The following is a 17,663-nucleotide window of genomic DNA, read 5'->3' as shown; positions in this document are numbered from 1 at the left end:
GGACTCCTTTCCGGAACGCTGTGATCACGCCCTAATCCGAAGACAGGCGCTTAATGACTGTGCCACTCAGGTGCTCCGGGTTGTGGGCTTCTTGATTTTTTAGCCTTCCTTCTGGGGGAGGGGCCTGCTGCGCTGGTACTCAGGAAACTGTTTAGGTAATGTCTCCGTGTCCCCTGCGAGGGGGGATGGGGATGGGCACCCTGTGAGCCGGTATTTCCGGGCTTTTGTTCTCTGGCAGCTTTCCCTGGCAGTTTGCTGTTCCTCTTCTGAGAGTCAGAGCAGCAGCAGCCGAAATTCAGCCTCTGTCTCAGAACATAGGGATTGCGGACCGTTCTCCACTGATGTTCTGGCCACTTTAACTCTGTTGCTGTTGGTGCTGCTCAACCCTGCAGCATCCTGGGCTGTGCGCCCCACACCTGGCGTCCCAGCCCTCACTTCCAGGGCCGGCGCGTCTCTGTCCTTTATGTTTCTAACCCCGCCAGCCGCCAGTCGCCAGCCGCCCCGCGTGCTCCCGGAGCTCCTGGTCTCAGTCTGGTGTCTCGCGGGTGCCGACCGTGAGTCCGCCTGCTCCCCCGTGCAGGTGGCCTGCCAGCCACCAGCCACCAGCCACCAGCCTCCCTGCGCACACTCCCAGAGCTCCTGGTCTCAGTCTGGATCCAGTGAGCATACCAGAGTTCTGGAGCTCCGTGAGATGCTTGGTGGCGCATGCTCCCGGCTCACGGTCTCAGTCTGCTGTCTCAAGGGTGCGGGTCCGCGGTCCGCCCGCTCCCCCGTGCAGGTGGCTACCGTTTCCTGGGGCCCTGACGGCGGCTCCCTCCCCCTTCCATTTATCTTCCAATATCTGTGCGCGGTTTCACAGCTCCGCGCTTCGTACCTCAATACTCAGTGCTGGAGATGTTCATTTGTAGAGATCCAGATGTATCTTCCTGCATCTCAGGCTGATTCTGTGGATGTTCCTGATGGTCTGGTACCTATCCAGCTCAACTCCTACATGCAACTGTTGGGGATCTGAGATTTTTGAGGAGGAAACAAACACCTGCCAAGCGTTGGGCTTCTTGGGACCTGTAGTAATTATCTGTCACTAGGAGTGAGTGTGGCCCGGGACGGCATGCCGGGACTCTGCTTCCATCTCTGGAGCCTGGACACAGTCTCACTCCCCTGGGGAGGGCTGGGCTGACCCTTGTGACCTGCTAGGAAGGGTGACTGACCCCGATGACTTGTGGATGGAGGAAGTGAGCCCCAGGGGTGGGTGACTCATTTAGCAGGCGTGACACAACCCCTGTGGCCTATGAGAAAATTTCTCCAGGGCACTTCTGCGGGGCTTCGCCACGTGGATTTGGTGCCAGGAAGGCTCACAAACCTGGGCCCTTCCTGCCCACAGGCTCCCTGTTCTCACTTCGGGGGCAGCCCAACAGCAGCACCCTTGTGGCTGTGCCCGTCCTTCTGCTGCTGACCAGCCTGACCTACTTATATCGTCTTCAAGCTTTTGCCCAGGTCGGTAGCCAAGGGGCGCATGTGCCTGTGTGTGAATGTGTTAGCATGTGCGTGTGGGGGTGTGTGGTAGGTGGGGTATCCTGGGCCAAACCCACCGTCCCTCCCCACCATCTCGTCCTGGATGAGGTGGGAGGTTTGAAGCCTCTGCCCTGGACCTGTGGAGAGTTCCCCAGTTGTCAGGTGTGTTGGGGGCAGTAGGGCCCCAAAGAGGCTCAGAGGGATCCAGATTCTCTGGGACTGAGCCACCCAAGATCCTCATCTCTTACTTCTGGAGGTGCTCTGTGGTTTGCTGATTTTTAAACTCCTGTGAAAATATAGTTTGGGGTCTCTGCTGTGCTCAGGACCCTGGTGAGTGCCACAGACAACTAAACAGACACAGGGCCCATTTGGAGTAAATCGTCACCCATGTCAGGTTGTAGGAGGGGGCCCAGAGGAGACTGGCCAGGTGTGGACTGGCAGCAGAAAGGATGAGAGGAATTTGGACCGAGACAGCAGGGTGGGGTGTGGGTGGGGATTTTTTAGCGGTGGGGAGATGAGGGAGGAGATGCTGGGCACACTTGACACGGAGGGTGTGAATCAGGGTGCGACAAGATCTGGTTTGTGTTTGGAGGATAGATTTTGGTGGTACGAGGGGATGGGGAGGACCCACCAGGAGGCCAGTGGTGGTGTCCAGAGGGTGGCTATTTGGTTGGAGTGGGTGGGAGAAGCAGAGAGGGAGCAAAGTGGAGGGAACTGCCAGGCCTTAGGAAGAGAAGGTGAGGGGGCAGATGAGATAGGACCTGGGGAACTGGAGGGGCCACTTCCTCCCCCTGGGAAGCTGTGAGGCTGACTAGGACCCGTTGTGTTGGAGCCCTGGGCTACATCTTCGTGGGAGGGCCCGTGGGTCTGTTGCTCAGGGAGGAGTCAGGTGGGGTGGGGAGCTGCCTCCCATCCACCAGTGGCACAAGTGTGGTTCCCAGAGGTGCCAGCTCCCTCTGTGGGACGAGGACACAACGGTCACCCTGTAGCCTTAAACCCACCATCGCAGCTCACCCCGTAAAGGATGCCTGTCTTGGTGGAAGTGAGTTCTGTGGGATCATTAGCCCGGGAGGCCACAGGGGCAGGTGCTGGGTTTTGTCCCAAGAACAGATTTGGATCCAACAAGAGGCGAGAAGGCAGGCAGCACAGATGAGCCAGGGCGGCCTCTGGCTGGAAGGGAGTGAAGCTCCCACAGGGACCTCGTGCTTCCTGGAGCTGGGCCTCCGAGGACACTCCTTGGGTGTGCAGAGGCCCCAGCTGTCCTCTCCTGGCCTCAGGCTGAGGAGAAACTTCTCCCAGAATGTGCCCTCTCCAGTGGCGTTCTTCCCGTCCCTCTACAGTGTGCACAATGGGGACTGCCAGGTGCATGCACAGCCCGCGGCAGGGGTTGGGGGTGGGGCTGGGGTCACCCACCTGTCTGGCCTGCCCAGGATGTGGGCTTCGGGTGAGAGTTGGGGGCTAGTATGGGGGCCTTCGTCAGTGGTTTGAGCTTTTCTGGTGTACGTAGGGGGTTTAATTTGACACGCTGTGTCTCAAATGTGTCAAAACAAGTAGCTTTATTCTCTCTGGCGGGTTTCTTTTTGTTTTGGGGTAGCAGCCCCTGTGAGATCAATGGTCATGTTATAGTGCAAACTACAGCCATGTCTGCAGCTGCCGCGTGTCTCGTCCCGGCTTCTCTGAGGGTGTCTGTGGGGAGGGTCTGGTGCTTGTGCTGTCCTCAGGGCCCTCCATGGTCTGTGGGCTACTGCTCTGGTGGCCACTGTGGAGTGCCTGGCCCCTCCTGGTTCCCATGGGTGGCATGCTGGCACCTATGGCCACTGAGCCCAGTCCACGATTTCCCCTTTGTGGTGCCCTGGTGAGCACCACCTGGAGGGTCTTTGCATCAGAGCCCCCCCTTCCCACTGGCCTGATGGCTCCTGCCCCCTGGGTGGGGAGAAGCTCCAGCGGGCAGTCTCGGGTTCCCCACTGCCGGCGGAGGATGGGACCGGATGCTTCCTGGGATCCTTCCCAGATCTCCCTGCCATTGCTGGGCTTCCCTCTGCCTCCCCTGGGTGTCTCTCAAAAGGGAGCCCAGAAAAAAAATTGAAAAAGGGAGCCCAGGTTTCAAGATTGTTGTCCCAAAAGTATAACTCAAAGCTTAAAGCTGAGCATTTTGTCCTTGGTGGAGGCCATCTCCTTCTCCCAGGCAGTCACTGTCAGAACCTCTAGGCGATTGTCCTGGAGTGTGTCATCGGGGCCGCAGGCACCCAGCACTCCTCTGTAGACCCACGTCACCAGCCGGGTTATTTAGAGCCCCCAGGTGGTGGTTTGTTAGCCATGGGTTGGCTCTCCAGGGATCAGGGCAGACACAGAGGGTGAGGTACGTGTGGTCCACTTGGTGGTGGTTCCTGGTCCCACCTAGGAAATCCTTTCCTTTGGGAGGTGGGGACCTCCTGTGGCTCCACGGAGAGATCCAGGTCTGCTGCCCTCAGCCCAAAGGTGCCGTTCCCAGCAGCGTCTCCCAGGGTGCGTGCGAGCATGCGTCTGTGTTTGCCCAGTCTCTGTAGCTGATGGGAGTGCGTAGAGCAGCAACCAGGGATTTTCTCTGGCCTTGGCACCTGTCAGCACCTGTACCCTGTTTCAGGCTGCTGTGAGCACTGGGCAGGGAGGTGGGGGATTGCTGAAGGTCCTGAAGGGACTCAGGGGTCCTGGGCTGAGGGTGGGCTGGCACATGGGGGGAAAGATAGAAGGTTGCAAGCACAGTCATTGCTTGGACTCTGGGTGAGGACGTCAGGAGAGCTTCCTGGAGGAGGAAGGGAGGCTGCTTCCAGGGAGAGTCCTGAACATGCTGCCTGAGCCCTTCCTACCCCCTCCCGCCATGTTCTCTGTTCTAGACCTGGATAGGGGCCCACAGAACCGGTCTGCTGCCGAGCCAAGACTGCGCCGGTTCCCCATGAGGAGCCTCAGAGTCTAGTGTCTGGAGGCCATTGCGTGGCTGACCTAGGACCCAATGGATCCTTGGTAGTCCGTGGTCCTGGAGGAAGAGCAGGAGGGCCCTGGCACCGGCCTCCCAGAGGCTGTGCTGCTGGGGGGCGTGTGGTTCAGGGAGCTCATCCACCTGCCTACCTGCCACAGGAGGTCTGGGTCTCCGTGAGCCCCACCTGCCATCTCCCCCACACTCAGATTGCAGCAGTGGTGACTACTGGGCCCTGGGCTGCCCTGGGGGGTGGCACCCCTCCACCTTCCCAGGAAACACACGGAGCTCTGGGCCCAGCCCCGCTTTGGCCTGTGACCTTTCCTGGGACCAGCAGAGCCTGGATGCCTGGCAAGGAAATGGTCCTGTGGGAGTCGGTCACAGTGAGAGGCAGGTCCCCACTGCATGGATCCCGTGAGGACCTCAGGGCCTTTTCTTCGCTCCTGCGCTTTGCAGCCACCAGGTTTAATCTAGAACCCTAACTTGGCCAGCTGCAGTTTCTCTGAGAATGGAGACCCTGCATAGACATCCTGACTGGATGGAGGCAGGCAGGCAGGTGACCCCTCATGCCTCTCTTCCCCTCCCCTCCCCTCCTCAACAATCCGCTGCCCAGCCCCCACTCCCTGGCCCACCACTTCCCTCCCTGCTCTCTGGTTCCATCCAGGCCCCTCAGAGAAGGGGGGTGCTAGCCCCACAGCCTGTTCTGCCCTCACCCCCTTAAAGGGCCAGCTTGCTCCCGGCAGACACAGATGAGGTGGTGCTGTGACCTCTTCCCGTGCCTTCCTGGGGTTACCTCTCCTACTGAGTTGACAAGAACTGGCTGCTGGCTGGGAGAGGGGCCCAGAGGAGGTGCAGGGGGATGGGGTCTGTCGATTCTTGGGCTTTCAGAGGTGGGAGGTGCGGATGTTGGGTTTGAGCAGAGGCAGAAGAAGGGAAGCCTGGCCAAATTTCCTCGCATGGCTCGGAGCTGCTGGTGACCCACCCTGCTCTCTCGGATGCACAGAGGCAAAAGGCACATTTATATATCTGTTGTTTGATTTCTTTCCTCTGTGTTCTCAGGTTTTGTGAATATTTTATGTGTGTTGTTAGATTTATACTTAAGAACCTTCATTTTTGTACTGTGATTTTTTTTTTTTCATTTCACATCCCAATTGTCCTATACATCATTGCTGATCACCTCAGTCCATCAAGGCTGCTATCAAAATATCACAGACCGGGTGGCTTATAAACAATAGAAATCTATTTCTCACAGTTCTGGAGGGTGCATGTCTGAGATGAGGGTGTCTCTGGAAGCAGACTGCTTGGTTTACCCTCACTTGGAGGGAAGGCACTGGGGTCTCGTTTACAAGGAGACCTCACCCTCATGACCCAATCACCTGTTCTAACACCATCCCACTTTTCATGGGGATTCCGACACATGAATTTGGGGGGAACACAAACATTCACACCATCGTCCTGATATCCACTGACTTGTGTACATTTACCTTCTCATTTGCTTTTTGTCATCTTTCCATTTTCCTACTAAGGGACAGGAGTGGTGGGCTGCATTTCAGTTGGAATTTCCAAATGATGACACTAGATACTCAGAACTCTAAAATTCAGAGATTCCCCAGACCTTTCCTGAGTGGGTGAACTGGCCAAGGCTAAACTGTGAGTGGGTGGTGGGGATGCCCATGGCTTCCAGACCATTTGGGGTTGTGTGTACAAAGTAGAGAGACAGTCCTCAGGCCTCAGGAGGGAGATCCATGGCAGGTTCCCCAGAGATGTGTCATCTGAGGCAAGCACAGAACCCTAGGTGTCCGACTTTCTCACAGGTTTATTTTTGCTTTCTCCTGTAGCATTTCAGCAGGACGTATCTTACACAAATGTCCCTTCATCGGGGCTTTAGCCCTTCATAACCATGGCACGCCATAGTGCTTTTCACAGATTCTGCTTCTCGGAGAGGAGAAGCACCGAGAACATCTGGCTGTAAGTGTGCATGGGGCTGGAGCAGGTGCGCGTGGGGCCGGTGGCCTGGCCACCCTGGGCCCAATGCAAGGTCCTCTCTGTTCCGTGTTGACAGTTGGATGCACATGGAGAAATAGGTGTGTTAAAAACGGCAACGTCATGTTTAATTATATTATTTACACCAAACCTGAATTGTTTAAAAATTAACTTTTCTTTTTTGAATGGAAGTAAACTCATCAACCATTTTTTTTTCTTTTGTTCAGAAAGTCATGGTTGAATTGGCAGCACATTTCACTGGAATCCTCCATTCGATGAACTCTGTAAATACATCAAGCTTTGATAGGATCATCAGAACACTCAGGTGTTTACTATGAACCCATCTGTTTCTGGGGAGTTTTCCAATGGGATATTTCTAAGTCTTACCGTGACCTTTTCATGCTCCTCGGTCTGTTTCTATCTTCCTTATATCAAGGTCCATTTTGTTTATGTGCATTTTTATTTAGAAATTACCCATTTCCTCTAGGCTTCCAGTGTTCTCTTATTTGATTTTTAGAATTTTTAAAAATGTTATTTGAAGTAAAATTGGCAACGCAGGGCTTAAACTCAGGACCCTCAGATCAAGACCTTAGCTGAGATCAAGAGTCCGACGCTTAACCTGTTGAGCCACCCAGGCGCCCCACTCTTATTCGACTTTGAATCTCTATTCTGTTTCTGTTTTTTTCCAGAATCATCACAGTTAATGAACCAAGATTGATAACTTATTACTAACTGAAGTTCAGATTGTGTCCGGCTTCCCTCTGTTCTGCCTTTGCTGCTCCAGGGTCCCATGTGGGGCAGCACATGACAGGTGGTCATCACGTTTCTTCAGGCTATTCTTGGCTCTGACAGTTTCTGAGATGTGCCTTGTTTCAGTGACCTTGACAGTGTTGAGGAGGAGTGGTCAGATGTTTTGTGCATTTAGCTCCACCCCTGTGATGAGTGGCTGAGTGTCTACATCAAGCATTTGGAATTCTTGTGCATTGTTTTCTACTCATTACAAAAAAAAAAAAAGTTCTATGTAATAAGTTATTTTTACCACCGTGAACCCTGGGTAGTTATTATAGGCTTTGGTTTTATTCCAGCAGTAGGCTGTGTAGTTGATCAGTTTAGTCCTGCTGTGGCTCTTCCTGCCGTCTCCTGTTTCCCTTGACATAATTCCAACTTGGTGGATTTCCATGATTGGTACTTACTCGTTTTCTGATATTTCAGGATTATCCTGGCTCCTGCAGTCACTGCTTCAGCTCCTAGAGCCAGCCATCCCTTCCAAGAGCCCTTTTTATAGAGAATGGCCTAAAAAAACTAATGTACCATGGGAACTAAATCTGCTCAGATTGAAGAGGAAAACTGACCAGAGCAGGCCCACGCCAGGAGGCCCCGGAAGACAGAAAGTTGCTAACAAGAATCTAGAGACAACCAGAAACCCTACTGCGAGCAAGTGGTAAGCAGCCCTTTCTGCCTCTGTAAAAGGGTTTCCCAGCCACAGGCTCCCTGTGCTACTGTTCCCGCCTGAAGCAGCCCCCACTCCCCCAGTTTCAACCCACCTACCAGCAGTCAGCATAGCCCTTGGAGCCTGACTGCCTGCACTCCCCTATAAAAGCCCTATTACTCCGTTGCCCAGGGCCCAGAATTTGGAGCACGAGCTCATCTGGGTCCACTGGCGCAAAATAAATCTGAGTTCTCCTATTTCTCTGAGTGTCACTTGGTCTCTCGCCGGCCTGATTCTTATTTTTCCACAAGAAAATGTTGGGGTCCAGGAGCAAACAGAATTCTTGAGATGTCTTTGGTACAAAAAAGGTGGTTTTATTAAAGAACAGGAACAGGACTCATGGGCAGATGGAGCTGCACTGAGATTGTGAGGAGTGACTGATTCTGTACTTTCAAGTCGGGATGGGGTTAGGGATAGTGTAAGTCTTTTAGGAATTTGGAAGCAAGGTTTTCAGGACGTTGATGGGTCATTTACTACTGTCTACTGAAACCTTAAGTCATGAGACCTTTCATATGTGTATCATTGGGCCATATGTTCAGAGGGTGATTGCTAACATGTATCTTGGGGAGTGATGGAGATAAAGTTTCTAAAGGGATTGTTATAGAAGAAGACTTACAGGATCCTGGTGGTCGGGCTCATGTCAAGCCAAGGTTGCCTTTTGCCCTTAGCAAAGTATCAATATTGAGGCAGCTGAGTTCCTGGAGGAAGATCACCCCGCTTGTTTTAACTACCTGTCAGTGGGATGTGGTGAGGGAACAGAAGTCTGGCTGCACACAAGGTACAAGCTCGCACCCTGCAACCTCCTCCCACCCCCACTCCTGGGCAGGACTCTTCCAGGAAGCTCCCAGCTATTTTAATGTTAATGCCTTGCTAGAGGAAAAAACAACCTGACTGGACCAAGGCCTCCGGTATCTCAGGAATCTTCTTTAACATATGAAAGTACTTTCTCAACCTTCCTTTTTCCTTACAAGCTCCTCCAACCCCGTAGGATATAATCAGCCATCCTCTCACAACCCTGGTGCTGCAGCTCTTTCTGCCCACAGGTCCTGTCCCCGTGCTTTTAATAAACCACCAGTTTTGCACCAATTTTGAATTCTTTCTTGGTTGTCGGCTCCAGACTCCACCCCACTGAACCTCATCTGTATTCCCCAACCTCATCATATGGCGTCCAAACGTGGGACTTTGAGTCTTTACATCCGGACTCTGAGCTTCAGTGCAAAATTGGTGAGTACTTTCTCTCCTCTACCTTTACTCTCCTTCCAGGGACTCTTCAAGGAGTGCAGTCTTATTGGAACCCTTTCATGTGGATAGGTCAGGCTACAATCCTCTAGCCCATGGCTACTCTATGGGAAGGAGAAAGCCTGCCTTTTGGCTGGAAGTGAGTACCCTGGCGGGGATGGTAATAAGACCCAGAAACTTGATGCCCTCTCTTTACTGCTGTCCTTATACAAAGTCATCTGTCTTGGGCATGGGACAGCCACCTAAGTGACTAGCACGGCTGCCAATCTTAAGACTCCTGTGTGAGGTTTCCTCCTGATGGATCTAATGGGATCCCCTCCACATCCCTGGTCTAGCCACTTCTGGCCGTGGGACCTCCACTCGGAGCCAGCGGAAACCAGTACCCAAATATCACGTACATTCCATGGGGGGGCGTGTGGGGTGTCAGTTCCTGCTTTGTCCTCAGCTTGCCTTCTGCTCCCTCATCATTTGGTGCAAAAAGGTGGTTTATTAAAGCAGGGGGACAGGACCCGTGGCAGAAAGAGCTGCACTGGGGTCATGAAGAGTGGCCCATTATACACCCTCAAGTTGGGAGGGCGTTAGGGTTAGCGGAAGACTCTAAGCAATTTTGGAAGCAAGGTTTCCAGGACCTTAAGAGGGCTAGCTGTTGTTGGGAAAAGGTCATTTATTACCATCTAATAAAACCTTAGTCATGAGACTAAGATACACCTCAGTTGTGTATCACTGGGCCATATGCTTGGGGGATGAATGCCAACACATAGTTTGGGTGGGGTCCAGCTGTCCTTTCTGGTGGCCCTGAGTTAACGGGGTCAACATAGCCATATGGAAATGGGAAGCTCCCCACTCCTAGTGATGATGGTGCTATTGTCCCCACCAGTCAAACAACATGATTTCTGAGAGAAATACGACACAATAGCAGCTTCTTGACCTTCCTTAAGGTTTGAAAATCATCTTGTGAGTCATCTTTTTAGAAAAATGGTTTCAACATGTGTTCTTTTTTCTAGAAAAGAAATAGAGCCAATGGTAATTATGGCTTCCTGAGCATCTGCTCTTGGGAGACACCATACTGGCTCTGTGTAGCATTCTCCCTCTTAAACTTCTAAACTAGGATGTAGATAGAATGAGTCCCATTTTCTAGATGGTTAGACAAGGGCTCAGAGACTATATGAATTACAGAGGATTTTAGTGTCAGAAACCTAAGTGGGATCTCCAAACTGACTCCAAATCCCTTGTTCTAACATACAGGGTACCATTTCCCTCTTACCTCTGGTCTTCTTGATCTGGAAACCTAGGAAGTATTAGGATTTTGTTGTTGTGTGGCCAACTGGAACAAATTCGGCTGCCCTTTGAACGTCTGCCCATCATGATCATGAAGATAATTATCTCAGTGGAGGACCTTTGAGTAAGAGACTTAAAGATACCTAGGAATAGAGATACTATAATATTTTTCTGATATTAAAGTTACTGAAAGAACTATCTGGTCTGTTTGGAATGTGCTGTAAGGTTGGAGATAGTATTTAAAAACACTCAGCCTCTTCTAAGAGTGAGACAATGCTTCTAAAAATGGCTAAAATATTCCCTTACCTCCGATTATTTACTTCCCAACCATCGTAGTGTTTCTGTTAGGATTATGATTTCCATGAGGCAAAATTTGCAGAAAAAGCACTTTCGTGTTGTGACAGTGAGCTACTCTGTTGTATTCTGTAGTCCAAGGGAATGGTGCCGGCCGGACATCTCTAAGATGTCTGGCAGTTCTAAAATTCTGACTGTAAATGATCTCTATGCTTCAGAGATTTGGGCAGGACAAGGGGAGGAGTCCAGAGACTGTGAATGCCTCTGGTGCCTGTGTTGACCATGGAGCAGGTAACCTTCTATAGGGGTCCTTTTGATTTCTTTATACTATGTGAAAGGTGCTTTTGTCTCAAGTTCCTCCGTTTGGTAGTGATGATAAGGATAAGAGTAATTTTTATCTTATACCATCTATGGGCCCTGATCTTGGCCTCCCAGGGAAGCTATCCTTTAACATTTTACCCAGCTCAAAATGACTGGGCAAAACCTCAAAGCATGGGCCCTATTTCTGCCCATAGCACATACTGTCCATCTGCTTCAAAAAGAAAAAGATAACCAAAAAATGCCTTTGCCAACATCAAGGTAAGAACACAAAAGACCCTCTCTGGCTCCCATAAGATTAAAGTCATACTGACTTGTACATACTGAAAACATAAGAAAAAGTCTGTCACTTTCTGGAATGTTCTTCCTCATCCTGATGTGTAACTCTGTATGTAACACAAAACAGAATAAATATATAACCCTGCCCCAAATGTTCCTTCCCTGGAGCACTCCCTTCTTTGTGAAGATTGTGAGCTGTCCTGACTTGGGTTTGAATAAAACTCTCTTCCTTTCTCTCTAAAATGTTTTAAAAGGTTCATTCATGCAGTGTTGACAATAACACTATGTTTTCTTTTTAAGTGAAAAATAAATGTTCCTGGTTCACAACTGGAACAGCACAGAAGGGTGGCTGTTCTTCATCCTGACCCCTTCCCTGCAGAACCAAGCATGTGTATATAGATTCCAGCACAAATGGGCTCATCCTAGAAGGATGCTTTGAAGGTCTGAGAAGCACTATCCACTCCATGGGTGAGACAAGAAGGCAAAGCTATTCCCTTTTGGAGCATTCCTTTTTGGGCTTAAAATTGCCTTGGAAATGCCTGAAAGCATTGCGTTTCCTAAAGCCCAAGGCTGGAACAGTCTGAGAGCAGCTGACCTTGCCAGGAACCAGGCACATCACTGGAGGGGGGGTTGGTGCTTAAGGGAAGGGGCAGGGCTCTGAGGGTGGTCTGCAGCTAGAGGGGTCCACAGAAGGGACCGTGTGTGTGCGTGCGTGCGTGCGTGCGTGTGTGTGTGTTTGGGGCCCTGCCCACGATCCCACTCACTCCTGCACAGGGCGTTGAGGCAAGGAGGCGACTCCTGGACCCCCTGTGCTCCCAGAGTTGCGGGTCATGGGGGCGAGTTGCCCGGCATTCAAGGGGCTGGAAGCACCACACTCCCCAACCAGTCACCGCGTGGGGGTGGAGCTACGTCTCTGTGGCAGACCGGAGCACCCCGAGGATGCAGACCCGAAACCAAGGAAGGGGAGTTCTGAGAGAGTTGACCTGTGGAGTTCCTGGCTGAGTGAGTGCGTGCTGTGTGCTGGGGTGGGGGTCCGGGAGTAGGGGGCACCCCGGGTGGGAGGCGGGGTTCTGGAAGGGCGCGTGGAGAGAGTTCATCGTGGAGACTCAGATGAGTTTTCTTTTTCCCTTGAAAGTCTCTTCTGCCCAGTCTCTGTCAACTGGCCGTCTGCCCCAGGCCCAGGAACTCCAGGGCGCCCACTCACCAGAGCTTTTGTGGGATGGGTCGCAGACATTCCAGGGTTTCCCATGTTCCCCAGCAAAAGCAAGAGTAAGGACCGCACAGTCCCCAACTTCAGCGGGGTGCCCCCTGCCCCCCGACACAGTGCAGGTAATGGATCTTGAGCAGTACTGCGAGTTCAGCAGGGTGTTCCCCGTTCCCTCAGCCACAGGTGTGGCGGTAAGAAGCCCCAGAGCCATTACCCAACTTCAGCATTGTGCACTCTGTCTCCAGGGACAGTGGCAATGGGCTGTGAAGATGATGACTACTAAAAGACAAGTCTGTGTTTTCCCTTCTCCCAGAAACCGCAGCAGGTGTGCAGGCTTTAGGTCCGAGGAGCTGCCTTCTCCCCGGCTGACAGCACTTCTCTGCTCTGGCTCCACGAGACCCGAGGTTTTGAACATCTGCGTCTGAGTCAGTGAGGCAGCTTGACACAGGACACCAGCGTTCAGAGAAAGCGGTAGGTCCATTTGGCGAAATGTCATATCCACGTCAGGACTGGAGGTAAAACCTCTCATTAAGCCACCATCTCCTGGTCTTTTCTCTTTGCTCTAGTTGAGCCATGAAGTAAAACTTAAGTAGTACTTGTCAGTGTTCTGGATTTGGTGAAAGAGGTACTTAGTTTCTGAGCAGGGAGAACTTTGCAGGGGATCCCATTTTCTCTGTTCATTCATCGCTTATGAATGTATTTTGAACAGCTGTTTCCTAGAAACACTCTTAATAGAAAGGGAAGGGGAGGTTTACTCTTACAATTAGGGTCGAGGGAAAATTCAAAATTATTCAAAGCAGCCTTTTCCTGTTTAAAAGTTGAGCTTGACTATCTAGCTACTGGATGTATCATCTTGATATTTTGAGGTGCCATATTCTCTCTGTCGTTTCTTTGGTGGTGGAGTCAGAAGGAGAGTGTTTGGGAATTCCTTTGGATAGAGGCATGCTGGTAGCTTCAAGGGGCTTGGCGTCAGGAGCCCTGGGCTGAGTTCTGGAACTGCTTGCCTGACACTGGGTGAGTCAGGTTATCCCACAGTGTTTCTGTTTCCTCCTTATGAGATTACTGTAAGGTGAAATAAGTCAAGCAGAGAAAGGCAATTATCATATGGTTTCACTCATTTATGGAACATAAGAAATAGCAGGGAGATCAGTAGGAGAAGGAAGGGAAGAATGAATGGGGGGGGGTAAACAGAAGGGAGAATGAACCACGAAAGACTATGGACTCTGGAAAACAAACTGAGGGCTTCAGAGGGGAGGGGGGTGGGGGATTGGGATAGGCTGGTGATGGGTATTAAGGAGGGCACGTATTGCATGGAGTCCTGGGTGTTATACACAAACAATGAATCATGGAACACTACATTAAAACTAAGGACATAGTGTATGGTGACTAACATAACATAATACAAATTTAAAAAAAGAAATTGCTGGAAGATGATCTTTATGGAAAAGCTTTTTACACAGAAACTGTTCTGCCTAATGAAGAGCAACTAAAAACGAGGTGATTTGGGCTGTATTATTCTGTAAATAATAATTTTAAAACTCTCTGTCCTAGGGATATGGTATGTTATTGCACAAGGAGGCCTGAGAAGGCTGCAATGAAAGATTGAGATCTCAGAGCACATTCATGTTCCATGGATACATCACTTAACAGTTTGCACAGGTAGGAAGGTAAGTGGAGAGAAATATGACGGAAGGGGAAAGAAGGTGTGAACCATTCATTAGGTAGCCTTCTCCCTTTCTCAGGAAAGCCTTGGGCCAGTGTAATTTTGGAAGAAGAGGGGGAATCCTGGAGCAGCAGACCGGGGAGTTCCAGGTCTGGGTAGAGGTGACAGGGGTCCCAGAGGAGATCTGACTGCATTCTGCAGCAGGGTGTGGGCAGGGCGGGCTCCAGGGGTGTCTGTGAGTCTCCCATGTGACAGTTGTGACAGGTGAGGGCTGCGAGCAGGTTCCTGGCTGAGGACAGGTGGGGCCCAGGTGGAGAGCTGGCCGAGCCCCTTCTTCAGGGCCACTGGCCTCACCAAACACACACAGCCTCATCGTCTGTCCCTGTCACTCCGATTCAGACTGTCAGAGTTGCCAGGCCAAGATGTTTGGTCGTGCTTCTTTCCTTGCATGCGTGTGAAGTTTCAAACCTGAGGTGATGAACATGACGGGTCCTCAGAACATCTGTTACTCTTTTATTTCCTGCTCTACTTTCGATCAGTGAAGTGAATCGGACCTGCTAGTGGAAGGGGTTATCTGTGCGTTTTTATTTCATGGTTTAATTAAACAATGGGAAAAGTCTTCTGAAATATTAAAGGAATCCTTTGTGGGTGTTCATGTTTTTCTCTTCTGCGAGCCCCATTCTGATATTAGAAATTATTTGTTAAAGTAAAACAGCCTCAGAGCTGTCACAGGGTTTGGGGCCTTTGTGAGAGGGAGAAATGGAGAAGGGGTGTAGGTTCTTGAGGAGCTCGGGGAGTGCCACATTGTGCTCCCCAAGGAAATGGAGCCTCCTGTCAGCCTCCCCGGGGTGGGGGCGTGGGTGGGCGCTGCTTACCCGGAGGTCCATCCTGGGCTCTGGAAGCTTGACCTGGTGAGTCACTTGCAACTTGAGCTGGGGAATTGATGAAGAAAACAGAATGAATGCTGGGGGTTTCCTGTATCCTTTGGACTCAGACAACTCTGTGTAGCAAAGGAACTCTTCACCTGTGAGGCGTGTCGGGATCCCTGAGGGTGTGGGGTTTGCTTCATGGGCTGAGGTTGTGTCCTCATCCTTATCTGAACCAGAGCCATGTTGTCTGGCTATGGAGATCCAGACCCTTAGGTGACCATGTCATCATCATCATTATCATTATTATTAATTATCATTATTTTAATAAAGCAATAGAGACACTGACTTTGAGATAAAAATATTGAACGACACAAGGTCAAATTTATACGTGATAATTGAACTCGTGGTATCTCTCATTGGTGTGGGTCTTGTAGGGCTGCCTGAAGGAGAAAGATCAAGGAATTCTATGTGGATGGAAGTGTGCTGTGCACAGGGAGTGTTTTATTCCATCATTTGACATCTCTCTCTGAAGGGAAAATAGTGTGGTGTCTGGAGCTTGGTTTCTGATTGGAAGGCCTGGGAGGCCAGTGAATTGAAAGAGCAGTGTTCATGCTGACATGGTGCTCAGTGCCCAGTGAGCAAAGGTTGGAAGCTTGGACTCGGAAGCATTGGTGTTCAGGGAGGATGTTGTCCGAGTTTGCAGCACATCGAGTCACTTGGCTGGTGTGCCTAATCGGGCCAGTTTCTGCCTTTCTAAGGGCAGCTTGAGAGTGGCTTGCAACCCTAGGGCATTTGTGGACCCCTGTGTGGGCCAGTGTAGACACAACCCAGGGTATTCCAGAGCTAACGATGAGCACGTTTGTGAGGCTGGAGTTTGCTTCTCTGTGAGAAGGACTGAGCTGGAGTGGAAAGAAGTCTCTGGGTCTTAGGACTCACTGAGTGGGTGCAAGCCTGGCAGAGTGGTCGGATCAGATGTCTGTTTCCTAGGACCTTGGCCAGAGGGAGATTTGGACCCTGGAAGCATCTCTGCTTAGCTTTCTCGGATGAGCACCTCAGGCAAGGGGAGGAAGCGTGTGTGCTCACCTGTTATAGAGGAAGGTGTCTGGTTTCAGGTTTCTTGTGCAGGTGGATTCCTCATATGGTTCCCTTTCCTAATGGTGTTCAGGATGCAGGAGGTGGGTGGACCCCTTGTCCCGGGCATCCTGGCTGTGGAAGAGTCCTGGGGCACCTTTCCCCCTGGGGATTTGGAGCACGAAATTGGGGGGGGGAGTTGGTGGCGAAGCCATCAGTTTATGCCTCAGTTTCTTCCTTGCTGAGATGGACTGGAGATTCTAAGTGCTATGGAAATATAAAGCAGGAGACAGGGCTGGGGGTGCTGAAGGGGAGGTGGGGGTGGTGTTTGCTATTCACATAGGGGCCAGGTGGTACTTCACTAGGAGGGTGATACTTGAGTCAAGATCTAAAGAAGGTGAGTGATATCACATCAAGAGCATTCTAAACAGAAGGGCAAGCATGTGCAAAGGCTGCGGGCAGGAGCATACCAGGTGTACGCAGGAGCAGCAAGAAGGCCCTATGCCCACAGGAGACAGCTTAGGACATGACCTCAGGGAGGTGACAGTGTGACAGAAAGCCATGACAGGGCTGTGATCCCATGGGACCTTGTTTCACTGGGCCATCTTGGCTGCAGTGTTGAGAACAGATGACAGAGGGTTGAGGATGGGCAAGGGAGGTCAATGATGACACTTTTCTAGGAACTCAGGCAAGAGATGGGCTCCAGTGTGGACCAGACAGGTGGCCTTGGAAGGAGTGGTTAGTCCTATTCTGGGTACGTCTTGAAGATGGAGCTCACAGGATTTGCTGATGGTTTAGATATCGGGGATGGGAGAAAGGAGGAACTGGGGTAACTCCCAGCTGTTGTGGGTTGTCCTGAGCGAGGGGAAGGAGAAGGTTTCTGGGGGTAGGAGGTAGTCCATGTTCTGCATGCTGAGGAAGGTGCCTTTCCTGGTGGATCTGCTGATGTTTGTGTCCGGGAGAACTTTTCACATCTACTCCCTCAGCAACGTTCAAGTACAAGTATCCCCCACTTTTTAAAAGTTCATGGTAACACACTTGGTGTTTTTGAAAGATCTCTGTTATTACCTGGTTCCTTTTTAGAATAACTCTCTAATGCAATCATCATGAAAATTTTGTTTTGAAACTTCATAGTAACATAGCAAAGGTGTAAAAGTGTTAGTACAGAAAGTGAGATTTTTTGTGATTTAGAGTACATGGAGTAACTACAGAAATATAGTCTTACTATCCGGTTTTGGGTTGTCATTAACTATATCCTAAGAAAGTTTTAAATAAGTCTTAGTGTATGCAAGGAAATAACATATTTGGGCCCAATATTTTAGTCAAATGCAAGATTTAAAATGGTAAGTCCTGGGGCGCCTGGGTGGCACAGCGGTTAAGCGTCTGCCTTCGGCTCAGGGCGTAATCCCAGCGTTATGGGATCGAGCCCCACATCAGGCTCCTCCGCTATGAGCCTGCTTCTTCCTCTCCCACTCTCCCTGCTTGTATTCCCTCTCTTGCTGGCTGTC

General features: G+C 50.9%; 1 long non-coding RNA gene and 1 pseudogene across 4 annotated transcripts; both read left to right on the top strand.

Annotated features, from left to right (window-relative positions):
* LOC105240654 overlaps window positions 1–7,162 on the top strand; it is a 13,121-nt pseudogene extending 5,959 nt beyond the window's left edge.
* A 498-nt stretch (window positions 7,163–7,660) lies between these two features.
* On the top strand, window positions 7,661–17,458 carry LOC109490700. Of its 4 annotated transcripts, XR_004623305.1 has the most exons (5): window positions 7,661–7,889; window positions 9,055–12,347; window positions 12,481–12,674; window positions 12,866–13,023; window positions 14,104–17,458. It is a non-coding gene; the product is annotated as an uncharacterized LOC109490700 (long non-coding RNA). The 4 variants fall into 4 exon arrangements; XR_004623306.1 differs by having other exon boundaries at window positions 9,201–12,347; window positions 12,481–13,023; XR_004623307.1 differs by lacking the exon at window positions 12,481–12,674.
* The last annotated feature ends 205 nt before the right edge of the window (window positions 17,459–17,663 follow it).

The sequence above is a fragment of the Ailuropoda melanoleuca genome, chromosome 2 (assembly GCF_002007445.2).
Source record: "Ailuropoda melanoleuca isolate Jingjing chromosome 2, ASM200744v2, whole genome shotgun sequence".
NCBI classification, from domain to species: domain Eukaryota; kingdom Metazoa; phylum Chordata; class Mammalia; order Carnivora; family Ursidae; genus Ailuropoda; species Ailuropoda melanoleuca.
This window is presented reverse-complemented; position numbering and strand designations above follow the sequence as displayed.